Consider the following 12,381-nt stretch of genomic DNA (forward strand, 5'->3'; position numbering starts at 1 on the left):
TCTTGACCCACTATTGGCCAAACCACCTGAGCACTAGGTCCAATGTGAGTAGGATCACTCAGCCATGCTTCATAATTGGAAAAACGAGCACCATGTAAATACATGCCACTCAGCCAAAGAAAGATGATAGAGAGTTGGCCGAAATGGGCACTAAATACTTTTCGAGAGATTTCCTCCAAATCACTGGTATGACTATCAAAATCGTGAGCATCAGCATGTAGGTTCCAGATCCAAGTGGTAGTATCAGGTCCCTTAGCTATTGTTCTTGAGAAATGATCGGGTTTAGCCCATTCCTCAAAAGAAGTTTTTATGGGATCCCTATCTACCAAAATTTTGACTTCTGGTTCCGGCGAACGAATAATCATTGAGTCCTCCTCTTTCCGGACAACACATACAAAGAAACCCGCCAACAGTCACTCAAGTAATTAGTGAACCGATGATAGATATTTAGAATTTTTTTTCTTTCTCTTTTATCTGCCATCTATTCATCTATTTTCTTTAGTTATTCACTAGAGCAATTATGATCTGGAAGTCGATCTGGGGCAAGTGTTCGGATCTATTATGACATATCCATAGGGTGCTCAACGGACCCTTTTTATAATTAAAAAAAGTTTTCGGGCCTTTACATTGGTACCCAAAGAGCTTTTTTTATAACCTAATCAAGTGTATTCATATTTATTTCAATTATTAAGTTCTGAAATGTAGCCTATTTTTTTTATAGAGAATATTATCCTATTTCAATAAACGCTTATTAGTCATTACTAAGAAACAGTCTAGTATTGATATTTAGTAATTTTCAAATATCTTTTATTGGTTTTAATAGTCGAAAAGAAAAAATAGAAAAAACTAGATATATAGATATTCTCATATTCATGTACTACTTACCCCTAGAGACTACCAGATGAAATAGAACGATTTGAGAAAAGGATATAATGAAAATTTTTTCTTTGATTGGTTCTTCGGATAGAAAAAAGGATCCGTTTTATTTGACCGAGAGGGCCAAGAAACTAAAAAACGATTAATTATAAAAATAAATATATAGACAAAAAATAAGAAACAAAGGGAAAGTTCTTATTTGAAGCGCCTCGTGATCGTCAACCAATTATGTGCTTCAATATAATTACCAGGAGTAAGCGTTATAGCCTGTTTCCAATACTCAGCAGCTTGAGCGAACCAAGCCTCCGCCATTTCAGAATCTCCTTGTTGAATGGCCTGTTCTCCACGGTCGGAATAGGCGGGTCAATTCCCTCCCTGAGAACCGTACTTGAGAGTTTCCTACCTCATACGGCTCGACAACCAACTCTTTTGTTTTGGTGTACCAGTTTTTTAACTTTAACCTACTTTGAACTTTATATCTAATTGAATGTCTAATTGAATGAGATTTCTTATAGATATTTTGTTTTACTTGGATTAAACAAAAGAGAGTAATTACATGAGTTTCAAACTTTCATTTTGATTTAATTAATATATTAATTATTTAATTAATATATTAATTAATATAATAAGTTTTATCTTTTCTCCTACCTTCAGAAAAAAAGACATGTCCACTGTTATTAGATATTAGAATTTTCTGAAAGGTAACTATCCCGCTTTCATATAAAAATTTATATAGAATCTTTGAAAAAGACTTTTTCATACTTCATAAAAAAGAAAAAGACTTACTGTCTTTAGGATCTGATGCTACACCGCTGCTCAATACCTTAGGGGATCCACTCTATTACATAAGTAGATTCCTAAGATTTATATCATATTATGATATAAATAAACAGCTCTTGTTGTATCGTAACCTTAACCTTTCCAATTGATCTTTACGGTGCTTCCTCTATCAATTAAATCTTTTTTTATCCATAGAAGAAAGTATTTAGGCATATCTAGTCTTCACTTCATATTTCGATCAATGAAGTTTATTTATTTGCTACAGCTGATAAAAAATCGTTTTGGACGACGCGCTTATGTAGAAAGCCCTTTTTTGTGTTTCTAGTATTTCATTGACTAGTCGTTCTTTTTTTCTATAGTGGAGATAGTCGCACGTAATGACAGATCACAGCCATATTATTAAAAGCTTGTCGTAAAAAGGGGTTTCGTTCTAATGCCCGAAAATAATATTCTAAAGCTTTGATATGTTCCCCATTACTTGTGTGGATAAGGCCTATATTATAGAGTATATAACTTCGATCATAGGGGTCAATTTCTTGTCGCATAGCTTCGTAATAATTCTGTAATGCTTCCGCATAATTTCCTTCAGATTGAGCCGACATCCGTTACGGTCGTCATTCGCTTTAACGAATTCTCCGTTTCAGAACCGTATGTGAGATTTTCATCTCATACGGCTCCTCCTTTAGGTGCATAATGAAAATAATATATGTAAAAATGTGATGTCATTATGAACTAAGCGGGGCTAATGTTTTTACAAGAAATCCCTAGCCAACCTTCTTGCAAAAGATCTTTTCTTACTACCAAGTGGGTTCATGCTAGATAAAAATAAAAAAGGAAACTCTCAAAATTTCTTTGTTCTCAACGCCCCTAAATTTCCAGGAATGAGTCACTTCAACAGTCTTCAATGGTTATACGGGTATACAAAGTACGAACGAGATGGATGTTTATTGTTCCAACCATTTTAATTTAATTAGTCCCAATCCCAAAGAAGAAGAAGAAAGGGAATCATTTTGAAGAAAGTTTTTGTGTTGTTGATTTCTCGGCGTAGTGCTTCTTCCCCTATGCCTCCTATTCGTATATTGTATTAGTGTAGTAGGATTGATCTGTAATACGGGAACCATAGGTAAAAACCTTTTGCTCAATACTTTCACAATTGAAGCATCTAAGGCTGCATTAATCGTGGATACATGACAGAAGGGATTGTTTTTTATATTATAAACTTCACCTTCAAAAGCGTAGATTTTTTTTCAATACTTGTTTTTCTTTCTATTCCAATCCAAATCAGCGAGAAAAAAAAGAATAATAATGATAATCAAATCGCACCATCTCTGTAATAAGTAAAAGCCTCTTTTTCTCCAGAAGTTGTCGGAATGACTCGTAATAAGATATCGGCTACAATTGTAAAGGTTTTATCAATAAAATTTCCATTTATACGCGATCTTGGCATAGGTAGTAATCCATTCTCTAACTCTTTTTATTTCCTTTACCTTTTCTTTTGTGAGAAAATTTTCTCACAAACAAAGGAATTGTATAGTACGAACTAACATAAAAGCGGACTCATAAAAAAACACCTTCTATCTACTTCCAATTTTTCCGAGGTATCTATTAACCATAATCTAAAAAACGATGAATAACTCGCTATTCACCCAGATACTCAGTAATAATCCTGATGTCGGAGAGATGGCCGAGTGGTTGAAGGCGTAACATTGGAACTGTTATGTAGACTTTTGTTTACCGAGGGTTCGAATCCCTCTCTTTCCTTACTTTCAACTAATTTACCAATCTTACGTGATTGACCACAATGTATCAAATCCAATAAAAAAGAATAGATATAAAATCTACCTTGTTTTGATTTTGAAATAGATTCTCTACTCTTAATTTCTTTCATATGGAAAATGATGGGAAGAGCAAACAAGGGATCCAAATCCCCCTACCAATATATGATACATGAATAGGAAAAAGATTCCTCGACAAAATCCCTTACCTTGTGCCTTATATTTTTAACGGCAAAGGGGAGTTGTCCGAACTCTTGTTTTTAGTAATTTTTTTTTACTTAAGTTAGGTTTATTAAGTCTGTCGAGAGTAATATTCTACGACAAGCAATTCATTTATTTTCAAACCGACGCATTTCCTATCTATTATTTGATTGACTAACCCTTCATATTGGAAAGTGTGAAGAGTCAGATGGTTTGGCAATTCCTCAGGGGCAGATGAATCAAGAAGATTTTGAACCAAAGTTCTAGAGTTTTGTTCATCCTTCACTGTAATAATATCTCGGGGTTTGCAGCGATAACTTGGTATATCAACTATACGGCCATTAACTAAAATATGTCCATGGTTAACTAATTGGCGCGCTTGAGGAATAGTCAAAGCCATACCCAATCGAAAAGGATGTTATCCAAACGCATTTCAAGTAATTGTAGTAAAACTTGACCTGTTGACCCCTTGGCTTTTCCGGCGATACGCACATATTTAAGTAATTGGCGTTCTGTAAGACCATAATGAAAACGCAATATTTGTTTTTCTTCTAAACGAATACGATATTGAGATTTTTTTACGGGGCGTGATTGGTTTCTAAGATCGCTTCCTGCCTTAGGCCTTTTACTAGTTAGTCCCGGTAAAGCCCCCAGATGTCGTATTTTTTTAAAACGAGGCCCTCGGTAACGTGACATAAAGTGAAACGACCGACCCTTTTTTTTTTGATAATATTTAAATAATAAATAATAATATAATTAAATAACTACAACTAGTGGTCCCATACCCACTAGCCACCTAACCACATTCACAATCCAACAGCGGAACCACATACCAATAAATATCCAACAGAACAAAATCTAATAACCAAATAAGTAATATCCAGCATTAATCCCAAACAGCATAAATCAAACAACCAGCAATCCTAACAATGCTCTAAGACTCAATTCTAGCAACCTAACAATGCCAGATAACCATTCAATCAAGTCCCTAGAACATCCTCCTCTTCATTGCCTTTGATTCCACGATCACACTTTGCCTTTACCTGCACCACAAACACAAATTGAGATGCATGAGTATTTGATAAACACTCAGTGAGGCAATCCTCCCATCTACTGGGCTATACACACAAGCAATAAGATCTCTACATGCCACAAACAACAATCAATAAAACAAACCAGGCAATATACATAGCATGCAACATCCATCGTAACTGAACAAGGGGTGTCGACCGACACCAGATGGTGTCGATCGACACTGACTATCTGGTGTCGACCGACACCAAACTGGTGTGGACCGACACCCTGCCCGACACTCCCGAAAACCCTAGTTTGTGTCGACCGACACCTCCACATGGCATCGATCGACACTCGCCAAAGTCCCGAGCCGTCCTCGCGTTGGTGTCGACCGACACCCCAACTGGTGTCGACCGACACCGATGCCGAGCAGCGATTTCCCTCGATCAGAAACTCCGAATCTCGCCTCCAATCTTCTCCAATCCGCTCCTTGCACTCCCAGAAGCCAAACCCAGCCCAGACAGCAACGAAATATCATAGAGAACTCAAAGAAACAACCACATAAGCACCAAAACACATAGAATCTAGAGATCTTAGCTTAGATAAGCCATGGTCATGCACTCACCTCTTCCAAGAAGATTCTGACCAACAAGAACGAATTCCCTCACTCCTAGCAAGCTTCTAACACCTCCCCAGCCTTAGATCTCCCAAGAACAGCAAGGAATCTCTCAATCTCTTCCCAAAAGCTCAAGAACACTCTCTCTTTTGTTTCTCTCTCAAAAACGGCGACTAACCCCAAATAACATGACCCTAGGTCGTTTTCTACCTCTAAAAACTCGATTTAGGGATTCCCTAAACCAACCACGCAAACCGGGCAATTAAAATTGAACCGACCAAACCGGCCACAACTTGTGTCGATCGACACTCCGCCTGTGGTGTCGATCGACACCCTTACCAAAATATCAAAAATTGGTTTGCGGGTGTTACAATTCTCCCCCACCAATCTAGATTCGTCCTCGAATCTCGAACAACCATCAGCCAAGGACTCCCGTGCAACCGTCTCCACGGCCCACACTCCTCCGACCGATCTACAGAAGGTCACCTCTAGGCGATAGACTCACGCTCCAGGCATCATTTGCTCTTGACTTTTTGGACTTCCCTTTACTCATAGGCCTAAACCTTGAGTTTTTATTGGCTCCTCATCAGACCTAAGTCTGCATGCCAAATGATATAAGGAAAATCCAACTCGTCTCTCGGGTTGCCACCCTACAGCGCGCCCCCGGATCGTCATCCGGAGTCGATATACCAACCATACCCCCGAGCCACAAAGTCTCTGAATATGGCAGTACTAGGAGAACCTAAGTCCCCCAAGAGTCGCGAGCAAACAATTCTGAACACGTCTGACTCCTATCCCTATCCAGGTTTTCTTCCCGTGGCTCGCGTAAAGACATCTCAATGTCCTACCAACCACATATCCCCTCACTGGGATACCTCATGACCACACAAGGATCATATATACGCCACAAGGGCCGCCACAAAGGCCAACAAAAATGTCCTCACGAGGACCGCCACCAAGGCCAAACAAAATGTCCTAAAAAGGACCGCCACCAAGGCCACTCGTCCCCAAAGGACCGTCACAAAGACCATCTGTCCCGAAGGACCGTCACAAAGACCATCTGTCCCGAAGGACCGTCACAAAGACCATTTGTCCCGAAGGACCGTCACAAAGACCATCTGTCCCGAAGGACCGTCACAAAGACACTCTGGCTAAACAGCCCGCCACAAAGGCCAACAAATGGCTAAAAGCCCGCCACAAAGGCCACACAATTGGCTAAAAGCCCGCCACAAAGGCCATACAATGGCTAACAATACCGCCACACACAGTCACTCTGACTCAAAAGTCCGCCACAAAGGCACAAAAGCCCCTCCCAAGGCTTCCCACCGCAAAAATGGACAAAATTCTGACTCCCGCAAAACTTCCCATATCTAACACTTTCCATTTTTGGAACTCCTCTTCACAACCCTGCCTCACGGAAACTTTGTACCCCAAACACCACCTCATCTTGTTACTGAGTCGCACAACCAACCACCCCAAGCGACCGAGTAACAAGAGAGATGGGCTGGAATACTCCATTCCCGCTCCAGCCACGGATTACAGATGGGACCAGGCTAAACAAGCTCAAGTCGCGGCTTGCTTCTCATACCACTTCTTGAACCTTGCCTTCATCTTTGCCTCAGGCTCCCAAGTCTGTTCCTCAACACCATCACAGTCCCACAGGACTCTCATCAAAGGAATCTTCTTCTTCCGAAGTTCCTTGATCCTCCTCTCGAGAACCCTCACTGGTCTCGCCTCCAAAGTCATGTTAGGCTGAAGATCCTCAGGAATCTTAGCCAACACCTCTTCTCCCTCACGGAGACACTTCCGCAACATAGACACATGGAAAACCTTATGGAATGCATGCATCACCTCAGGTAACTCCAATCTATATGCCACTGGTCCAACCCGCTCAATCACCCTGAATGGACCCATATACCTCGGACTCAACTTAGTCTCTGACAATGACCTGTTCGGACCCCGCAACATGGCCATCTTGAGGTACACTCTGTCTCCCACCTGAAACTCAAGATCTCTCCTCCTCCTATCTGCGTAACTCCTCTGCCTATCCTGAGCCTCCTTCATGTTCAGCTTGAGAACCCGAATCTTCTCTGAGGTCTCCTGAACAAAACTAGCACCAAACATGCTCCTCTCCCCCACCTGAGTCCAGCATAATGGTGTACGACATGGCCTCCCATACAAAGCCTCATAAGGAGCCATCTTAATACTCGCCTGATAGCTGTTGTTGTAAGCAAACTCTACCAGGTTCAGGTGATCTGCCCAATGGCCACCCCAATCCAACACACACATCCTCAACAAATCCTCCAGCGTCTGGATCGTCCTCTCTGACTGTCCATCAGTCTGGGGATGATAAGCTGTACTCATATGCACCTTAGTGCCCATCTCTGGCTGAAACGCCTTCCAGAACACCGAGGTGAACTTGGAATCCCTATCAGACACAATGCTCGCTGGCACCCCATGCAACCTGACTATCTCCCTCACATACTTCTTAGCCAAGACCGCTGCTCCATCAGTCTTCTTAATGGCCAGAAAATGTGCTGACTTAGTCAACCGGTCCACAATGACCCAAATAGCATCAAAGGTCCGTGACACTGGCAATCCCACCACAAAATCCATAGTGATCATATCCCACTTCCACTCAGGAATGGGTAAACTCTTCAGTAACCCGCCAGGAACCTGATGCTCAGCCTTCACTAGCTGACACACATCACACCTCGAAACCCAACTAGCTACATCCTTCTTCATCCCGACCCAATGATAGTACCTCTTGAGATCACGGTACATCTTAGTCGCTCCTGGATGAATGGACAACTTGCTCGCATGAGCCTCTCTCAGAATCTCCTGTCTCAACTCCTCATCCTTGGGCACACAAACCCGACCGTGCACCAAGATAGTACCATTATCTGAGACCTGATACTCTGAATCCACATCCTTAGAGGCATTCACCAGCCCCAAATCCTTCTCCTGAGCCAACCGCACTCTACTCAGAAGATTTGCTCCATCTACTGCTTCCAAACCCAACGGTTCCTGTGAAACAGCACATAAGCTCAACGCACTGATCTCCCCTACCAGAGACTCCATCTCCTGCTCCTGAGCCGAAGCTACCCTCTTCCGACTCAGAGCATCTGCAACCGTGTTAGCCTTTCCAGGATGATAGGCTATCTCCAAATCATAATCTGCCACAAGCTCCATCCACCGCCTCTGTCTCAAATTCAGCTCAGGCTGAGTGAATATATACTTCAGGCTCTTATGATCTGTAAACACATGTACCTTTGCACCATAAAGATAAGACCTCCAAATCTTCAGGGCAAAAACTACCGCACCCATCTCCAAATCATGAGTAGGATAGTTGCCTTCATGCACCCGCAACTGCCGCGAAGCATAAGCAATCACCTTCACATGCTGCATCAGAACACAACCCAACCCAACTCTAGATGCATCTGTATAAACCACATAGGGTTCTCCCTGCTCAGGCAAAGCCAACACTGGCGCAGTAGTCAACATCTCCTTCAGGCCTGCAAAGCCTTCCTCACACTCTTCTGACCAGACAAAAGGAACATCCTTCCCTGTCAACTTAGTCATAGGACGTGCTCTGCTTGCAAACCCCTGCACAAATCTCCTGTAGTACCCTGCCAATCCAAGGAAACTCCTGATCTCTGTGGCATTCTGCGGTCTAGGCCAATCTCTGATAGCCTGAATCTTCTCTGGATCTACAGAAACCCCCTCTGCAGAAACAATGTGACCCAGAAAGCCCATCTCACGCTGCCAAAAACTACACTTGCTCAACTTGGCAAACAACTTCTGCTCCCGCAGCTTCTCCATAACTGCCCTCAAATGCACTGCATGCTCCTCAGGACTCTTAGAATAGACCAGGATATCGTCGATGAAAATGATGACAGATACATCCAGAAACTCCTGAAACACACTGTTCATCAATCTCATAAACGCTGCTGGTGCGTTAGTCAATCCGAAGGGCATCACCACAAACTCATAGTGCCCATATCTCGTCCTGAAAGCAGTCTTCCTCACATCTGCCTCATCTATCGGTATCTGATGATAACCCGACGCCAGATCTACCTTGGAGAACCAAGTAGCACCCCTCAACTGATCCAACAACTCATCGATCCTAGGAAGAGGATACTTGTTCTTCACAGTGACCCGGTTCAAACCCCGATAATCAATACACAACCTGAAACTCCCATCCTTCTTCTTCACAAACAACACCGGCGCTCCCCACGGTGATACACTAGGACGGATGAATCCCTTACTCAACAAATCTTCTAGCTGCTTCTTCAGCTCTGCCATCTCTGCTGGAGCCATTCTGTAAGGAGCCTTAGATAACGGTGTCGTCCCCGGTTCCAGTTCAATGGTAAAAGGATCCGACCGAGATGGTGGTAATCCCTGCAAAGACTGAAACACATCCTCAAACTCTTCCACTACTGGAATACCGCTAACCGTAGACTTCCCCACTGACTCTGGCATAGATATAGTAACCAGATAAGCCTCACGGCCCTTCTCGATCATCTTCCCAACCTGAATGGCTGAGATCACGAGACTCCCCGAAGTCGGTCTAATACCCTGAAAAACCAACTTCCCTCCTAAACGCTCAAACTCCACTCTACCCCGATGGCAATCCAAATGCACCCTATGCCGATGCAACCAATCCATCCCGAGAATAACATCATACAGCTCCACTGGACTGATAAGCAAATCTGCTGGCCACGACTCTCCTGCGATCTGAATATCAATTCCTCTAGCTCGTCCAATCACTCTCAGGAACTCGCCTCCCGCAACCCTGACAACTCCTGCACGCTCTCCAGGATCCCCGCTGATCCCCGCACACTCTGCACACTCTGGAGTAATGAAGCTATGCGAAGCTCCAGAATCAAACATAACATGGGACTTAAACCCGCCCACCAACAAGGTCCCTACACAAACCTCATGTGTTGAGAACCTAACACTTTATCACAGGAAACATATACAATCTGAACCTACTAAAATTCACAAAGTTTAAGTACCATAAAATATACCTGTGATCGCCCCGGCACTGGTTCCACCAGTCTCAGCTGTCGTGTAAACCCGAGGCCCCTGCTCAATCCGTGCCACCTGCTGACCACCAGGCTGCACCTGCTGCAACGCTGCCACGGCTGCCGGCTGCAACTTGGGACAAAAGGCCTGATGTGCCCTGTCTCCCTACAGTGATAACATACCCGAGGTCCTGACGACGGAACACTCCTCTTGGGACAACTAGCAACCCTGTGATCTCTGCTCCCACAACCGAAGCAACCTGCACCACTCGGCTTCTGCGTAGCCTCCCACTTCCTCTTGGTTCCCTGAGCATGCCTACCGCCCCTGCTAGAACCACCCTGCTGCTGAGCCTTACTAGGCTGAACTGCTGGAGTAACCGACACTGACTGTGCCCGGATATCCTCCTCAATCTCTGCTGCAGTCTCAACCAGCTCTGCACGCGTAGCATAGTACCTCCCTCTACAATGAACTCTCAAATCATCCCGTAGAGCTCTCATGAACCTCCTGACCTGAGCCTCCTCAGACTCCATGGCCCGACCCCCATAACATAAAAGTCGACTGAACTCCAAGTCCAGCTCCCGCACTGACCGCGTCCCCTGAGATATCTGAAGGAACTGCACCTCCAACCGGTCCAATGCCTCCCTAGGAAAATACTTGCGGTTGAACTCCAAGACGAAGTCAGCCCAAGTCATCTCCCTCTGCACCCTCCTAGCAACCACGGATCTCCACCACAACTCAGCATCACACCCAAAAAGTAGACCCCTATGTCCACCCAAAACTCCACAGGACATCTCAGAGTATGGAAGTTACGTTCCACATTCGTCCTCCAAGCATCCGCAGCTGTAGGATCTGTACCACCCAAAAACCTCTCAGTGAACAGACCCTTCATCTCCTTGAGCATAGCCAAATAACGTCCATGCTCTCCCACATCCGCAACCACTGGCTGCCGCTCCTCCGCCACCTGGTGGCACTACCTGAGCCCGAGCCGGTACCACTGGTGGTAACCGCTCTAACACCTGTGCTAGCAAAGCCGCAACGTCATCACCAGGGACTCCACCCGCTGGGACCCCCACACCCGGGACCCTAGCATCACCGGCCACTGGAGCATCAATACTGCCCCCTCCTGCCACACTCACGGAATCCCCCGGAACATCCTGCGACTCGCCAACACCCTCAGCTGTCACACTCTGGTCCTCGGTCTCACTAACCACTGGGGCTCTACCCCTACCACGACCACGTCCGCGACCACGTCCGCGTCCACGACCTCGACCAGTCACAGCATCCTCTCTAACCATCTGCACTACCATGAACAGAAGGCTAAGCAAACAATTTCTATTATAACACAGAAACATAAACTCACCGTGGAATCACACACTCGGCTCGAAGAGGATGTTCTAGGACTTCATGCCACACACAATTGACTAACTCACATAATCAATCAAGACATGCAATCCCAAACATCTACAACAGAAACCTAGTGAACCCAAACCTAGAACCGTAAGGGCTCTGATACCAAAATGAAACGACCGATCCTTTTTTTTTTATAATAATTAAATAATAAATAATAATATAATTAAATAACTACAACTAGTGGTCCCATACCCACTAGCCACCTAACCACATTCACAATCCAACAGCGGAACCACATACCAATAAATATCCAATAGAACAAAATCCAATAACCAAATAAGTAATATCCAGCATTAATCCCAAACAGCATAAATCAAACAACCAGCAATCCTAACAATGCTCTAAGACTCAATTCTAGCAACCTAACAATGCCAGATAACCATTCAATCAAGTCCCTAGAACATCCTCCTCTTCATTGCCTTTGATTCCACGATCACACTTTGCCTTTACCTGCACCACAAACACAAATTGAGATGCATGAGTATTTGATAAACACTCAGTGAGGCAATCCTCCCATCTACTGGGCTATACACACAAGCAATAATATCTCTACATGCCACAAACAACAATCAATAAAACAAACCAGGCAATATACATAGCATGCAACATCCATCGTAACTGAACAAGGGGTGTCGACCGACACCAGATGGTGTCGATCGACACTGACTATCTGGTGTCGAC

General features: G+C 44.0%; 1 non-coding gene and 1 pseudogene across 1 annotated transcript; one reads left to right on the forward strand and one right to left on the reverse strand.

The window, feature by feature from the left end:
• Positions 1–2,254: 2,254 nt before the first annotated feature.
• LOC147937983 (uncharacterized) lies at positions 2,255–3,513 on the reverse strand (annotated as a pseudogene).
• TRNAS-GGA (transfer RNA serine (anticodon GGA)) lies at positions 3,331–3,417 on the forward strand. Its single transcript has one exon. It is a non-coding gene; the product is annotated as a tRNA-Ser (tRNA).
• Positions 3,514–12,381: the final 8,868 nt, after the last annotated feature.

The sequence above is a fragment of the Camelina sativa genome, chromosome 9, assembly GCF_030686135.1.
Source record: "Camelina sativa cultivar CO46 ecotype springtype chromosome 9, ASM3068613v1".
In the NCBI taxonomy this organism is placed as follows: Eukaryota; Viridiplantae; Streptophyta; class Magnoliopsida; order Brassicales; family Brassicaceae; genus Camelina; species Camelina sativa.